Source organism: Chinchilla lanigera, unplaced genomic scaffold, assembly GCF_000276665.1.
Source record: "Chinchilla lanigera isolate Chin_1 unplaced genomic scaffold, ChiLan1.0 scaffold00049, whole genome shotgun sequence".
Lineage (NCBI taxonomy): Eukaryota > Metazoa > Chordata > Mammalia > Rodentia > Chinchillidae > Chinchilla > Chinchilla lanigera.
In genome coordinates, this window is record NW_004955450.1 from 14,288,262 (window position 1) to 14,301,240 (window position 12,979).

At 45.6% G+C, this 12,979-nt stretch overlaps 1 protein-coding gene and 1 long non-coding RNA gene across 3 annotated transcripts in view; one reads left to right on the top strand and one right to left on the bottom strand.

The window, feature by feature from the left end:
* Positions 1-12,979, top strand: part of Rora (RAR-related orphan receptor A) — a 172,413-nt gene that overhangs the window by 26,063 nt on the left and 133,371 nt on the right. The gene's annotated exons all lie outside the window — the stretch shown is intronic.
* LOC102008279 lies at positions 8,187-11,681 on the bottom strand. Of its 2 annotated transcripts, none has more exons than XR_001235869.1 (4): positions 11,565-11,681; positions 11,203-11,415; positions 8,797-8,880; positions 8,187-8,523 (listed from the first exon to the last, which is right to left on the bottom strand). It is a non-coding gene; the product is annotated as an uncharacterized LOC102008279 (long non-coding RNA). The 2 variants fall into 2 exon arrangements; XR_001235870.1 differs by having other exon boundaries at positions 11,098-11,415.

Below are 12,979 nucleotides of genomic sequence, written 5' to 3' on the forward strand. Positions count from 1 at the left end.
GCATTGGCTGGATCGCCTCTCGGCAGCTTGAAAATACAGGGGACAGTGCCCGGTATCAGCGGCAACGGGCTTATATGCCACGGATTTTTCTTTTCCTGGAAGCAACTGGAAACCAACTTAGTGACACTTAAGTCCTTCACCTGCTCCATGGCTGAAGCCAGTGTCTGTGAGTCAGAGTGGTACCGAGATGGGCCCCTGGCCCGGCAGCCTCAGGGGTGACGGGCGCTGGCTTGGAGTGGGAATGTCATACTATGTTCAGAGTCATGGCAACTTGAACTTGGCAGCCTGGTCTGCTTCTGAGATTACCAGTGCCCATGGCCAAGTGCACCTGTGATGGGAGTTGAACTCAGAGTGGGTTGTGGAGGGGGAAACCTCTTGCAGAGGTAGCAGTTCATTTGCACTCTTTTACCAGCTGAGTGGCTAAGCAGGGTTGTGCGTGTCGGAATTACCTCGCTCTGGTTTTCCCTCCATGAGCTATTCGATATAAAATACTCTGGGAATCACTAAGAGTGCCTTTCCTCTGCTGCCTAAAAAGGCAGAGGTGCCTGGGATGAAAAGAATATTTCCAGTGTATTTGCTTCTGTCACCAAACCTCAGGGAAGCCCGTTTAGAAACCCGCAGCCTTCCCGAGGTGCGGGAAGGCAGAAAGACTGCTTTCTAAAGGATGGCTAAGATCAGATTTCACGACAGACACATTTCAACATATCCGCCCCTCCTGGAACACACTGTGTTTGTCTCTCTGTGTTGTTTGTCGGTCTCTGCGTTGTATCCATAACATGTAGCATTTCTTTTATATCCTGCCTCTACGGAAGATTTTACCCTAGGCACGCAGGAGACCAGTGATAATGCTTTGGTTTGGGGGGAAGTAATCTGTTCACCTTTTCTTGGCCACACCCTCCGAAGAAAATGATCTGTGAGCACCCCAGGTAAAAATTGCAAAATCGTTCTTGTACTTCCCTAAAATGACTTTTAAATGAAGTGTAGAAATGATACATGGAGCACTCGGAAGGCTGAGTCAAGAGGATCGGTGTGAGTTGAGACCAGCCTGGGCTACAAAGTGAGCTCAAGGCCAGCCTGAGCTGCATAGCAAGAGCCTGTCTCAAAAAGACCAAAAAAAAAAAAAAAAAAAAAAAAGATACGTGGAGTATCTCTCATCCAGAAACCTGACCTGTCAACATCCGACACATTTTGAGCACCAGTACGAGGACAGGGTGAGGTAAAAACGTGGGCACACTAAAAATATTGTATCAAATGACCTTCCGCACATGTGCGTAAGGTATGTATGAAAAACAAGTGAATTTTGTGTTAGGTTTAAGTCTCACCTCACAAAATATCTCATTATGTATATGCAAATATTCCAAAATCAAAAAAAAAAAAAAATGAAATCCAAAGCACTTCCAGTCCCAACATTTCAGATAAATGAACTAACAATACATCCAAGGTGAATGTAATGGCCATACACGTCGTATTCTGCTAATGCCAGACGTGGCATGTTACATATCAGGTTTTCTGGGTTATCTGTCCCATGCTCGGGGCCATGTTGGGAAGACACCTGCAGGTCCCCTTGCACATAGAAGTGACCCTGGGGTCCATCCAAAGCATGCTCGCTGCCGCCCTCCGCCTCCCTCCACGGCGGCTGTGTCCTGCCCTTTAGCCTGTGTCCTCGTCCTCCCAGGTAAACCGTGGAGCTCCCTGCAGCCACCTGACCCAGCAACCACAATAGCTGCCTGCTGTTCCTCCTCCTCCGCCTCCTCCTCGCCTGATCCCTGGGGCAGGAGTCCATGCACTGTAAGGCTGGTGGGCAGAGGGGGATTTCTTAGTCGTGTCCACTGAGCAGACCCGGCAGGCTGTGTGTGAACAGTGGCCGCGCTCTGCGTGTCTGCCTGTCTCCAGGGCGAGCACTGCGCATGGCATTTCTGAGAGCCTCCTGGGTGTCTGGCTCGCTCCTCTCTCTGTCCTTGAATAGCCCCGGCGCAGGGACAGCCTCTCTGATCTGATTAAGAAGCTGACCTGTACCAGTGACAAGAATGCTTTTCGTGCATAACTCACTCAACCCACGGTTTGGGTTCGTTCTCCTCTCTCCCACCTTCCTCTCTTGCTTTAGGATGGAGGAGCCGAGCCTGTTTTCTCAGTACAATCAGGGGACAACTAACAATGCAGATGCTGCCTGTATCTGCCCAGGGTTTCTGATCTCCCCCGAGAAAAGGGGACCCAGGAAGCCAGGCAGAGTTGGGGGACTCACAGCTGGGGGCAGCACCCTGAGCTTCACTCATGAACTCCTATGGTTTTGAGTACAGGATGTGAAAGGAAAGCTTAAACCATCGCAGTGAATTTAAGCATCAAGGAACCACTAAAATAAAATAAAATCCTCACAGTCAAGGAAACTAAGCCTAGAGTTAGCAAGCCGCACACAAAAAGTGAGCAGTGAGGGCCGCAGAACATTCTAGAACAAAAGGAACAAATCCAAGGTCTACTCCCAGTAAAGACCAAGTGAATCGTTTTAGGAAAAGACCGGCTAGCGAGTGACGTGTCTCCATTTGTCATCAGAATACTCTTCTAGGTCCTGAACACTTCCTGCCGACAGACAGGCTCCTGCGCTCAAAGATAAATGTGGGAGAAAATCTTTGTGTGCATGTGGCAGTTTGTGTTTTCTGCCTCCTTCTCGATCCTTAATTAAGCACTGCAGCCACCCTGTGCAGCCAGTCATTACCACTGGGTGAGGAAAGAGTCCCTGAGGAGCTATGCGACAAGCCCAAGCATACGAGCCAGACAGGCCAGGCTGGGTACGGCTCTCAAGCTTCTGAGGCCCACGCCCCGTGTGCAATCCAGCCTCATCACCCTGGGTCTTGGCATGGGGAGTAAATAAACAAATGACTACTCCCTAGCTTTTACTTCTGGGGGGAGCAATGGGTTCTTATTCACAGTAGGGACAAGGGGCAAAACACAACACATGACAACTAGTCACACTGTGACTGGGGGGGCAGTCATGGGTGTCGCCATTTTGGGTGCCGCCATTTTCGAGCAGTCACTTTTTCTGAGGCAGGGCATCCACTCTTAAGCTTCCCTTTGTGGCCCACATGCCCAGGGGTTACGTGGCCAAAGTGACACATGTCTTGCTGGGCAGTAGGAATTCATAGGTAACACCATGAAGTCTTCCTTGTTGGATCAAAACTATGTGACGAAGTATGAGGTGAGCTGTAATACAGAAGTCCACACAGAGGAGAAGCACAGAAGAGGAAAATTGCCCTTTGAGGGGCAGGGAAAGCCCATGGAAAAGGTGACATTTAAATGGAATCATAAAAGATGGGTAGGAATTCACTAGCTAGAAAGAAAGGGAAGGAGCACTGGGCCAGCTGTAATAGAAGTCTGATAGATAACGATTTCAGGATCCACCCCCATAGTCCCATGATGCCCTCTAAAGCCTACAGTGTAAAACTGCGAACCAAGCTCCACTTTCTGGAGTGAAGTCAGCCCTGTCTGTCCTACAAGATGTCCCTTCATGTGCTTTCCCAAGCCACCTGGACTCTCACGAATCTAATGGGATTTCAGAGGATCTCTAGTTCTGGGAGCATAAGGGCAGGCACCCAAGGGCTGAGTTTTCAGTCTCTGCTGACACTGAACTGCTATTCTGCACTAGCTTGTTTCAGGTTATCAGCTGCTATGTGTGTGTGATGTGCACATGTACGTGTATACGTGTCTTACACAATCCGCTGTACATGTTGTTTTGAATGTATTCCAGGAGCATCGTCCAAGCTGGGAGAACAGCATGGGGCCTTGTCCGGTGGCTGAACCCACAGCCATCCTGTCCCACGTGCATCTGTCTTCGTCCTCGGTCCTTTCCCCACCCGCTTCTCTCTCCTTTCCTGCCCACGCTGTGGTTCCTATTTTTCTTCCCCACTCTTTTCCTTTCTCCTCTCTTCCCTGAGAGTGCCTGGCTCCCTTGTCTCTTGGTTCCTACTCCCTGTCTCATCCAAGTTGCCGCTTGGCATAGGATTCTCCTCCTCAGGCAGTTTCTTCCCTAAGAGGAACTTGCCATTCTGCTGGTTTGCATTGCCATTTGCCAGTCTGAGACTCACCACCTCTTGGCAGGGAGCATAACCCCTGGCCGTGGGGGAGATCAGTGTTATGCGTCCTGTGGGTAAATTACTCAATCCCAGTGACTATAGCGTGGAGAAGGTCTGGCCCATCCTGCCATTTCAGTATTCTGCACTTTCAGCCTTGAGTGCTGAATAAAAAGAGACTCAACCCCAGTAGTAAGGCAGCCCCGAAGTTCTAAAGCCAGGCTGCCAAACACTCCAGCACGCGTGCTGACCAAGCCAGGGTGCTGAGCGATGAAGCTGGCATCAGGGCCGGGACGGCATGTCACACACCCAGTGCCAGGCCCGCTGTCCTCCTCAGCATGAGGAAGGCAGAAGCAAGGGGGTGGGAGGGGCCCGACCACGTAGACTGGCCAAAATGTAAACAGTGATGAAATCTGGTGAATAAGCATGTTCTTGGGCAGTTTTTTGAAAAGTCCATAATTATAAAAGAAAAACCCAACCACATCAAAGATGCCAATTGCAAGTAAAATTGCCCTGCTAATAAAGAAACATTTCAAAATATGATGTTCTTCTAAGAAGTGTCTGTGGTCCTCCGTCCCCTAAATATGAGGTGGCCTCCAGTGAAGGTCACCAGGGGGAGGTGAAAACCTCAAGTGTCACAAGAGGTCCTCTTGCTCAAATCTTCCCTAAGGTCCGGGGAGGCCTGAGTTCAAGACTCGCCTGTGCACAGAAGCGATCCCAGTTCTTTCCTGTACTCCCCACACATGTTACTAAGGACTTTAGTATCTTTGTTTTCAGGACAGAGGGCTGAATCTAGGGCCCCTGCCCTGAGCTATATCTCCAGCCCCTCCCTTTTTTTAAGGTTGAGACAGGGTCTCTCGAGGTTGCCAAATTGCCCACGCTGGGCTGGAACGTGTGGACCCTCCTGCCTCAGCCTTCCAGAGTGCTAGGATTACAAGCATGTACCATCATGCCTGGGTGTTCCTAAAAGCTTGAAAGCATTTTCTCAAACTAGTCCTAGTCTCTTCCCCAAGCTTTTTTTTTTTTTTAAGTAACATGGAAATAGTATTGCAAAATGAATCATTAAAAATAAATCCCAGTGGCTTCTGCACTATTCTAGTAACTTCCGGGGAAGGTGAGAAAACTGCAGACGTTCCAGGAGCTGCTTGGGTTACTAATAAGCCTCCCAGAAGCCCCTGTCACCAGGCGAAGTCCAAGTTGCCACACACTGTCCTGAACCTTCCTTCTGTATTTTTATTTATTTCTTTCTCATTCTAGAGCAGCCAGCAAATGATTTCACACCTTTTTGTTTAGCTGCTAAAAGCAACACAATAACCCCCTCAAGGCTCCCTCTCTGGGTTCCAAAAATAAAACGGGCTCATTTTTCTGCAAAGCATTCAGGGGCCCCGAGGAATTCTAATGAAAAGCAGAGGAGGGGAAAGGGGTAGACAGAGGGTCAGGCCGAAGAGGGTCCACCTCGGCCCAGGATCCCGGCCGGGCTCCTGGAAGAGACAGGCAGCAGGTAGCACAGCTGCAGGCTGCAGGACTTCGAAGACACCTGTCAGCTCTGCAGGCTCATCTTCTGTCCCTAAACGTGGGCTTCCTTGAGGGCCTGTGTCACCGTCCGGTAAGAAATCTCTTCTGGTAGGAAAGCGCTCGTAACTTGCTGTAGGTCAGAATACAAAGCCAAGGGTCTGAGATTCTAGGGAAACTTTTTTGCGGGGAGATGTTTCAGGTGCGTAGTCCATGCCTGTCTTAAACTCAGTAGAGAGCCCCTTCCCGGCCCCGTCCACAGAGCCAAAAGCTGCCCTTCCGTAGTTTGTATAAGTTGGTTCTGGATCTGTCCTGCGCACCAACCCAGAGTCTGCCTTTTCATGAGTGGATAAATACGGGACATTTCCTGCAGGTAGAGCCAGGAAGATTTGCTCAAAAGAGGAACACACATTTGTCAATTAGCTGTTCTTCCTGGTCTCCTCCCTGAGAAAGAGCTGCCTTCTCTTCTTTTCCTCTTGTACAGTCCCTGCTTCCTTCCCTGGGGTGTGAGCTGCTGGGTCTCACCTGAGCGGATGTGTCCTTATCTGAGTCTCTGAAGAAAGGCGTGCTAAGCAAACTGTGAACAGGGTTGCTCCAACCATGTAACTGCTACCTAAACAAAAATTTAAAGTGGTTTCGAAGGAGGCCTAAGCTGGGCATGGTGGTGCACACCTGTCATCCCAGCACTGGGGAGGCTGAGGCAGGAGAACTGCTGTGAGTTCCAGGCCAGCCTGGGTCACATAGTTTGACCCTGTCTCAATAAACCAAACAGAAAGAAAAAAAACAAAGGATGCCTACAAAAATTTAAGTCTTCTTATCTTTTTATTAGAGCTGATACTTGAATCATTTTGACTTGGCATACTTAATCCAGATGATCACATGTGGGGTATCTGAAAAATTTCCAACTGCATTTCTTTAAAATTATTCTGGGATTCAATATTACTGTTCAAGAAATCACAGACTTTAAAAAAAAAAGGAATCACAAAATCTTTAAACATAGAAACAACATAGATTTTCAAATCTAGTCACCAACTTCTAGGATGATATTATTGCCGCATTCTACGTACTTATTCAGAATGTATTCACTAAATACTTTCCAAGTGCCAACTCTGCAACCAGCATGGTTCCAAGCTTATTCTAGGATGGGAAAAAAAAAGTTGACTTCTTTCCTATGGCTTACATTCCCAAGGGGGAACAGCAAATAAACAGATAGGTAATACTGAAGTTAATTTTGTGGGTAGTGCCAAGCGCTATGCAAAGGCCCTGAGGTTGAAGGAAAGTGGGCTGTACTCTGGGAGCCAGAGAAGGCCAGTATACCTGGGGAAGCATATTAATAGGATGCAGCAATAGCAGGTAAGTGAGAAGGAAGAGGTAGGCCGGGCCTAGATCAGATGCAACTCTGACAGCAATGGTGAAGGGTTAGGGCTTTATTCTGCACTCAGTAAAAAGGCACTAGGGAGCTTTGGGGCGTGGGGAGAGGTGGCGTGATGTGATGTGCGTGTTTTAGAAATGCCTTCTCTCATGGGAGAACAGAGGAGGGGCGGGAGTGAGGTGTCACTGGCAGGTGCTGGCGTGGTAGCAGTGTGAGGAGAGAAATGCTGTCTGGTGCCAGGTGGATCTGGAAGCAGAAGCAGCCAAGAGGAGCACTTGGAGTCCAGGGGGCTTGGGTTCCCCACCTGAAAGGAGCAAAGGGCGAGGGGCCCCCGAGTGCTGAGCACTTAGGGGTGCTATGTGCTTTAACCCTAATACTGATCGTAATGCTGGGGTGAGGGAATAGCGTTCTACCTGCACCTCGTATACAGGGATCTGCAGGCTCAGCGAGGTTAAGTAACTCACTGTGTAGTTCAGGCCAGCCTTGAACTCGCTAGGTAGCCCAGGCTGGCCTGGAAGTCCCTGCAATCCTCCTGCTTCAGCCTCCTTCGTGCTGGAATGACAGACAGGGGCTGCCATGGCCCACTCTGAGAGTTACTTTCGCAGCTGCATGTTGTCTCCCAAAGTTATGACTCAGGAGGAGCCCTGGGCCCTGTCCGGCTCCATCTGTCTGCCTTTTTCTCTGAGTTACTGATGTGTAAGCAGCTCGTAAGCAAATGACACCATCTACAGCAGATCCAAAGTGTAATTCTATTAACCCAAACCAAAACTCTCATACCCCGCTCTCCCCTCCCTGGCTCCTGGCAACCTCCGTCTGGGTCCACTGGGCCTGGGACACTTGCACCACCCCAGACAGGAGCCCGGTGCCCATGTCCTGCCCGCCCAGCAGAGGCTGGAAATCGCCTGTGCAACCCATGACAACTTCTCTATATTTAGCAGAAGAAGTGGTGGGGAGGATCTGTCCAGCTCAATCTTTTTTACAGTTCCAATGTTCAGAGTCTCACGGACAATCTCCTGAAAGGTACATTGGCCTTGACAGCCCCTGAGTAGGAGGACATTCACCCATCTTCCAGAGGTACCCACTGGGGACCTTGTTCCAAAACCACAGGAGCCCCAAAGTGAGGAGACGCTGGTGCTGTGGGTGCTCTGATGCATTTTAACTGTTATTGTAAGAAAAGAAAACCAGCGTGAAAGATTTAAGGGGGAAACGGACTATTACTTAATCGCTTAGGCGTTTAATTGACATGCACGGTAGTTGGGTTTTATTTCTTTGCAATGCGGCGTGGAAGGGAAATACAAAGGGCTGCTTATGATTTCACAGCAAAGATAAACTTGCTCGCCAGGGTAAGGGGTGGGAAAATGGCGGCAGATTCTCAAGTGCTTACTATGACAAAATCGCCACCTCGGAAGAGGCTGCCGGTCCCTTATGCTTAAAGTGGCTTAATTCAAGGAGGAGGCGCAGTTTAGCTTTTCTTGAGCTGAAGCAGGTAGAGGATCTTGCCCATGACTCTGACCCTCATCGCTGTTGGTCAGCCAGAGAGAATCACCTCCTCGTGAAAAGCTAAACAATTAGGAAGAGCTAGAAAAGAGCAAGGTAGAGACCGTTAAGGACAAACATGAGCATGTTCACGACGGTAAAACGGTGCCAGCTGTATCACAGAAGGGGCATTTACAAGGACAAGTCATTATTATTTCCAATCAGTCTTTACTTGTCATGGGGAGAGAAAAAGCCACAGCAAAGGAATTACTGTTAGTTTTAGAAATAACAATTTTAAGAGGTAGTTTTTTTTGTTGTTTGTTTTTTTAGTATGCCTTCTTCCAGTCCCCAACCCCATTTTGGCTTAAATCTTACTGAGCGGAGAAGCACTTGGTTTAGAAATGTCCTGTTTCATTTCCACAAAGTCACTTCTAACGAGAGGAGTTTTTGTGTTACTGCCTGTTAAGATAAGAGGTGAAGAAGTTGAAAATCCACTTTCTGCTGTAACATCGCACCTCTTGCCAATAAAGCTTCAAATACTGTATTCCAGAAGTTAATTAACAAACTATTATTAAGAAAAAAACTTTTATGTAATTTAAGAAAAGAAATGAAAATGCAATTAAAAACGAGGAAAAAACAGTCATCTGTAATCTCATCGTCCCAAAAATTTTACTATTAACAAGGCTTAAAAAAAAAACAAGATTATTCAGCCACACTTTGTAGGACTCTAACAAAGCCACTGAAATTCGGGCTTTCTCTCATTTTCTATTCTGTGACAATTTCTATCCGTTGAACACAGATATATGGGTTGATACTTTTACCAGTGCCCTCAAAGCCCAAGCAGCGATGATCTTTTAACATTAAACGTCTCAATCTCCTCTCTGGAAATCTTTTCTTAAGATGAACCAAAAGATACCTAATTCTTCTTCTTTCTATTACCGTTACTACAAACATCAAGAATCCAAGAAAGTCCTTTCTGATGTCCTGAGTCCTAGCAGGAGCCCCACCCTTTATGGACACAAGGGCTAACCCTGTATCATTTTCACTTGAGACCTAAAACTTTAAAGGTAAAGATTCTTTCTCCAGTAAATTTAGACAGCTTTCTGGAATGTCATCTTGGGCACTTTTTAAAGTTGAAAGAAACCAGTATAAGAATAGCTTTTAAAAAAAGAAAACTTCTAGGAAAAGAAAGGAAAAAGATTAAGGTTGAAGAACTGAAAGTGTCAGCAAAGCGATCAATACAATTTTGAAAGAAAGTATCAAACAAAATTTTGCATATGTAAAAAGAATTGTGCATAGGCATAAACAAAATACATATACATGTTGGGGGGAATAAGTAGTCTATGAATGGTACCATGGCAATTTTTAGCTTATTAGAGAACAATAAATTTTTCTGTACCATATAATAAATTGTTTTATGGACTAAAGCTATAATATCTTTGGAAAATTAATTAAATAACTACAAGAATATCTTTCTGCATATTTATCTAGTGGCTACGAATTTCCTGTGCTGTATTTTAAAACAATGGAAGAAACCACAGATTAAAAATTCAGTAAATTGGGATATAGTGAAATATAAGTTTTCTACATGGAATAAATAAATGCTTATAAAATCAGAGGACGGGCTGTGTATAGATCAGCTGTAGAGTGCTTACCTAGCACACAAAATCCCTGGATTCACTACCCAACATTGAGGGGAAAAGATCAGAGAGCCAAACACGGTAGTACATACCTGTAATCCCAGCACTCTGGAAGGCTGAAGCAAGAAGACCACAAGTTCAAGCCCAACCTGGGCAACTTAGTAACTTAGCAAGATCCTGTCTCCAAATATAAGTTTTTGTTTTAAAGAAAGGGCTGGGCATGCACCTCAGTGTGAAGGTCCTTAGTTCAGTCCTCAGTACCATAAATAAATAATCGAGGCCAGACAAGCAAACTGATAAGAAGATATGTATTTGTAAGTAGTAAAGGCACACACAAAATTAACCTTAATATATAAGGTCTTACTATAAATCAGTGAAAAATGGGCACAGATCATGAACTGACAATTCAGTGAAGAGAAAATGCAAATAATTATTCTGTAAATAATATTCAGCCTTACTAGTGAATCCAAAGTTAAAATATCGTGATTTTTAAATAACATGAATCAATGCAGTTAGAACTGCAGAAAGACTTTCATAGACTGTGTTAAGATAAATTGATACAACTTTCCTGGTAATACAGTATATATTAAAATCCTAAACACTGATGGTATTCTTTGATCTAATAATTCTACTTCCAGTAGATTATTCTAAGGAAACAATTTTAAATGCCAAGATGCATGCACAAAAAAATCATGTTTATTGAAGTATTGTTTATAATGGCTAAAATTATAAACACTATAATTGTCCACTCCTAGAAAAATTATAATGCAGCTATATGAAGAAAAAATATAGTATAGCTACATGAAGGAAAGTTATAGTGCTCTTAAAATATTTAAAGGATTAATAAACACGAGAGAGTACTTCTGACTGACTAAAAAACACTATGTGAAATTCTGTGCAGAGAATGTTCCCAGTTACATGAAAATGAAGAAAAACATACGAAAAAATACTGCCATGAACTCGCCAGAGAAGGTAACAGGGGTTGCATTAGGCTATGATAATATGATTTGATAATATTCTGCTTGTTTCTTTTTACCTTTTCCTAAATTCCAAGTTTTCAACTGTGAATATTTTTTTTTCCAGAATCCTTTAAAAAGAAAAATCAAACTAGTATGGTAATAGAAAAGAAGCAGGCCTCCACCTCTTTTTCCTCCAGCAACCTTTGACTGTGTCCTACTTTCAGTGGGGACAATGGGATGCTTCTAACCCAGCCTCTCCATGGGCTCTCCGTCAGTTTACTCAGAAGAGCGGATGCTGGTAACTTTGGGGGAGGCAGCTAGTTTCCTCTTTTCCCTTCTTCTCCCTCCTCAAGGTATGGTTCCTCCTTTTTTCTTCTTTCTCCACATCTCACCACCTGTAAGGCAGGAGGATATGAGCACCGCCTTTCCAGGAGTGGTAAGGGAGGAAAGCCTCCCCTGCCCTTCCCAGCCTGCAGGGGAGAACCCCAATCTGAGGTAGAACAAAAGGGTAAGGTCTCTGCGAGGACCAGGTCTGCTTGTCTACCCTCTCCACACGCTCCTAGAAGGCAGAACGCTGCTAGATAGGCACAGAGAGGACTTCCTCAAGTGTTCACTGGAGAGATGAACAGAGAAAGGCTTCAGTGTTTGAAAATGGCGGCTCTTCCGGTGCAGACTATGTTTCAGTGTTTGGAAATGGCAGCTCTTCCGGTGCAGACTAGTTTCAGTGTTTGGAAATGGCGGCTCTTCCGGTGCAGACTCCATTACTGCTGCCAGTGCCACCTCCAAAGAGGGCGAGGCCCTCGAGGCAAGAGACTCCTCAGTCAGCCTGGCGTGGACAAGCTAGTTGAGGAGGACTCATGAACAGGCTGAGGGTGTTTCTCAGCTAACATCAGAGGGTGGTGCTTGTTTTGTTTTTTGCTTTTGATTGAAAACAAAAACAAAATGCACGGTGTCCTTTGTCCAGTTCATTTACCCTGATGATTTGGAGTACGTTTGTGTTTCTACATCCGTGATTCATTTCTGCCCGGCCACACAGCAACCTTGGGTAGAAGCTTGTGGTCTCAGAACACTTGAATGCTTGGGAAGCCTTTTAAAGCATGCCTTCTCCTTAAACCTCATCGTTTCTTTCTGACGGCAGAAAACATATTTTCACTCAATAGAAGCAAATGCGATTAAAATCTAAGCATATGGATTTTGAAAATGTCTGGCAAGAATTACCTCATTAAAAATTATAACAGCCTACAACTTAATTATTATTAAGTACTGCTGTTGTTTTTTATACCTAGAACTCAGGGATAGGAAAGTCTAGCTTTTAAAATCTAATTTTCTTTGGAGTCCTGGCTCCCCCTCTTTCTCCCTTCTCCCTACCAAAAAAAGTCTAATTTATTCTAGTCAGACGAAAACACATAATTCAGCAATATGCTTACCGTCACCCTAAGGTTTAATGTTCTTTTCACTAAAACTAAGCAAAAATAGCACATGATCCTCAAATTTGGTGGTTAGGAAGAGAAATTCATGGGGTGAGCATAACCTAACAGCTATCCTTAAATTGCAGTTTGTGGGCCACCATCATTTGCATTCTGCTGCATGCCCCGAGGCAGCAGAAGGTGTGCAGAGTCATGGTGGTGGCAGCGTGGCCAGGGTGACAGAACCCATTAAAGGAACATGGAGGGCCAGGCCAGGCTCTGCGGGTTTCATTAGCTTGCTTGTTGTGTGGGATGTAAATGGTATCTGAAGGGCTCTGGATTAGCTAACCAAAATGTTAATCACCTAGAACAGCAAGAAATTAGTGAGAGAGATGTTTATCAAGTACCTGGAACAAGAAATGACTTTCTGTGAAATAGTCTAGAATCAAAGCCAGAGGCTCTGCCCTACTGAGTTGAGCCTACAAGAAGAAGAAGGGAAAAAAAAAAATCATGTCAGAATTACTAAAGCAAACAACAAAGACCGAGGTGAAAG